We start from the raw sequence: 4,137 nt of genomic DNA on the forward strand, positions 1-4,137 counted from the left end.
CTGATATCTGTGAGCCCATTTCAGAACCATCGAGCTTAATTCAACATTTATTGATTGGCTACTATAGTGAAATCACTCATAGTTTCCAATTTTACAGACAGATTTTAAAAAGCACTTGAGGAGGGGCCAGCCTTGTGGCCGAGTGTTTAAGTTTGGGCGCTCCAATACGGCAGCCCAGGGTTTCGCCAGTTCAAATCCTGGGGGCAGACATGGCACTGCTCATCAAGCCATGCTGAGGCAGCATCCCACATGCCACAACTATGTACCAGGGGGCTTTGGGGAGAAAAAAAGAAAAATAAAAAAATATTTAAAAAAAAAGCACTTGAGGAGCTTGCAGGCAAATAGGAGGAACATATGTTTAATGGGAGACTCTTAATATAATCTAATGAATATTAAAAAGAGTTGTGTACTCTCCTATGAAAGCAACATATTCTTCCCTGGAGGCTGGCTACCTTCTTGTGAGTATTAATCCATAAGTACATCATGGCCTAGTCCTGTCGAACATTCAACTCATATAAAGAATTCTCCATATTCTGTTTTCAAGCTCACCAAGTATTATTCTCATCAAGTTTCCTTGTCAAGGAAGACAACCATATTAACTAGTTTACTTAGCAGTTATGATGCTCATTGTAAATTAAGAAGCAGATAGTTTTAAACAGTCTTTTGTGACTTTGCTAGCATATGTTAGCATACTCAATTCTAATCAAAACTGTAATAAAGACAAAATTAAATTTGTGGGGCAGTTCTGGGAATCAAAGCCTAAATGATGATGAATGGATCATGTTAAATTTCACTTTATGGGGAACTATCTGTCTAGCTAGACAGCCAGGTTTTCATGGCCTCCTTGTGTTAGCCACTTTTGAAAAATGTTTTAAAGCAAAGTACTAGGAAAAAGTACAAATAAGAATTTGGGATATTCGGAACACATATTAGCTATTTATTGTATCAGCATGTACTAAATTTTATAAATTTTGGGGAGATTTGTAACGATAACACAAGTTGGAACTTCTACCCAGCAAATCTTAAATGATTATGAAGTGAAAAAAACATTAACACTTTTTATTTTACTGAACAGTCAAGTAAATGATGTTACAAAAGACTACAATGTTTTCAACGTTAATAAAAAAGAAAAATATTTTACAGAAAATGCTATTTTGGTATTCTAGTTTGGCTATATAGAAATGGAAATAAATTTTATATAATTAAAATGAACTCCATAGAGTTAATGGATAAATGCCAAATTTCTTCTTAATACTTTTCCCAGTAAAAATTTCAGAAGAATTACAAATGGTTTTAAGTATTACGTCAGAACATATTTTTGCATAAAGAGGTATATTTCGATTAACGCAGGGTAATGAAAAATTACATAAGTGTCTCTAGGACTTCGACCTTCCAGAGTCATCCTTAATTAATTACAAAGTAAGTATTACAGCCTAGTTTTAATGTGTTTTGTGTGTTTATTAGGTTTTATTATGGAGTTCTAAAAGTTCATTATTTCTAGACAATGTATAACTAAAATTTATTTGCAAATAAATTATCAAATGATGGTTATATGCCAAGGTGGGTATTAGGAATTAAGAAAACAAAAACAAAAAACAAATTTAAGGTTAAAAAAACAAAGAAATAAAGCATGAAATGAAAAAAAAAGCAGATGCTCCCTCAATGAAGACAGATAGAAAGTCATAAAAATAGTGTGTAGACAAGAGAGATACCTGTTATTATTCTAGAGTATATTAAAATATAAAAATGGCAACAAATTAGGCCAAAGGGAAGCAGTGACTTCTAATTAAGGGCCTTGTGAGCCATGTTCAATGTTTGGGCAAGCTGAGAGGTATGGAAGGCTTTTAAGCAGGGAAGAACTAATAAGATCACTACTTTCAGCACAGGGAATAAAATGGAAGGGGCTAAGTTGAGTCGAAATGATTGTGTATGTAGTTATTTCAGTAATTCAGTTCTGAAGCTTATAAAGTTTGTGAATTACAATATTATTGTACATTGGTACACAAACTACGACTTGTAGGACAAATTCGGTCTGTGGCTGCTTTCGTACTGCAAGAGCAGAGTTGTATAGGTGAAAGAGAGACAATATGGTTTACAGACATAAAGTATTTACTATCTGGCTCTTTATAGAAGATGTTTGCTGACCCTTGCTATAGCTGATAACTATAGCCATAGATATGATTGATGAGATTATACAGGGAGAACGTATGGGATCTGAAGAGCACTTAGAATTGATCTCCAAGGTGTTCCTAAATTAAAATGGCAAAGGAAAAAGGAGATTAGAAGATAGACTGAATAAGGGGTCAAATATCTATTAAGAAAAATAGGAGTATGTAGTGTTATAGAAGGCAAGGATCTATAGTGACTCAGGGAAGAAGAGCGGTCCACAGCGCCCAACACTGCCAGAATTCAAACGAGGCATAAAGTGAGAACTAGTAGACAGTGACTGATGTCTTGGTTAAATCGCTTCTATAGACTAAGAAAGTAAGAAGTGAGTAGTGTATGAAGAAAAAGAGGAAGACTGGAAAATAGAAAAAGAAAACCTGTAAAAATATTTTTATTTACGGAGTATGTAGGATTAAAGAAAGTTCTTATAAAATTTCTTTTTGTGCCAGACACTAATGACAAGGAACTATGAGAGAAAGGGGTGTTGGTGGTGAGAGGGAGAAAAAGAGAGGAATTTAAGATTTAGTAGAGTTTGATAAGGCTTTTCAAATGTGTGAAGGAATGGTATCCAGCGCAAAGTGAAGCAACACTACAATTATAACAGAAAGGAAGGAGGAACATTGGATGGAAATTAGGTATGCTTTCATTTTCGTGAGAGGCATTTGATAGTATGTCCTCTGATGTTTCTTTTCTCAATGTTAGGAGGACATGTTAAGAGGAAGGTCATCTTTAAGAAACTGAGAGATGAGACAGAAAAATTGGACTCTAAAGGTGTGAGAAAAAGTTTTGATATACTAATGTGTAGAAGGTGAGCAAGAACAAACCACGAAAACGAAGACAATTAATTAGCAGCACTGAGGACTCAATCGAAGTCATAAAGACATTGGTGTACTTTCTTTTATCATTTTTTCATTAGAATTCTGCAACCTGGATATAGCCATGAGTATAGCACAGAGTTGGCTTAATCTATTACTATGCAGCCATGACTGAGGTAAATTCTACAATGTCACATGATTTGCTTTAGAATAGATGTAATTGGAGAAAACGTCAAAATTTCAAGTTAAAGGTCAACCAAAGAAAGGGGGCTTGTGCCTCCTGATCTTTCCTTCAACCCAAGTAAAGTGTTCCGGGATCCATTCGCGGGACAAACACAGTTGGTTTGCATGCCAGGGTAGCGACCCTGAGTCCCTCCCAGGTGTTCTCTCTTCTAACGATTTTACCAAGAGCTTTCCTGACCCTAACATTTACTGGGTCTTCAACAAGAGTAGTAATGGAGGCCTACATACAATATGTCAGATATTTAAAAGTTGTAAGTCAATCTAACGATTGTTAAATGAAATATATGCTATTCTTTTACTGTACTGAAATGCCTTTGTAATAGCAAATTGAAAAATACGTGCAAAATTATAGTGTTCATGACTCAAGTCAACAAAATGTCAAAGATGTCTGATAAAAACAATGAATATCAACAAAATTTTTTTTCCGATAAAATCCACAACTCAAGAAGGTGAGATTAAATCCTATTTTTAATCAGTGATTATTCTTTGCCATAAATGACTTTTAAATGTATTAACAAATTTCATCATGGAAATCTTTCACAGATACCAGCAATTACTTCCTATTTTTAAAAATGTGAGCATACTGGAGCCAGCCTGGTGTTGCAGGGGTTAAATTCCTACATCCAGCTTCAGCAGCCTGGGATTCGCTGGCCTGGATGCTGGGTCCAGACCTACACACGGATTGGCAAGCCATGCTGTGATAGGAGTCCCACATATAGAGTGGAGGAGGATGGGCACAGATATTACTGCACGGCCAGTCTTCCTCAGCAAAAAGAGGAGGATTGGCAGTGGATGTTAGCTCAGGGTTAATCTTCCTCAAAAAAATAAAGTAAGCATATTATCTCCATAAATAATTATCTACATTTTCTTGTCTTTTTCCAGAGCTCCATCTTTACATATTTTATTTCTATCA

Source organism: Equus quagga, chromosome 7, assembly GCF_021613505.1.
Source record: "Equus quagga isolate Etosha38 chromosome 7, UCLA_HA_Equagga_1.0, whole genome shotgun sequence".
NCBI lineage: Eukaryota > Metazoa > Chordata > Mammalia > Perissodactyla > Equidae > Equus > Equus quagga.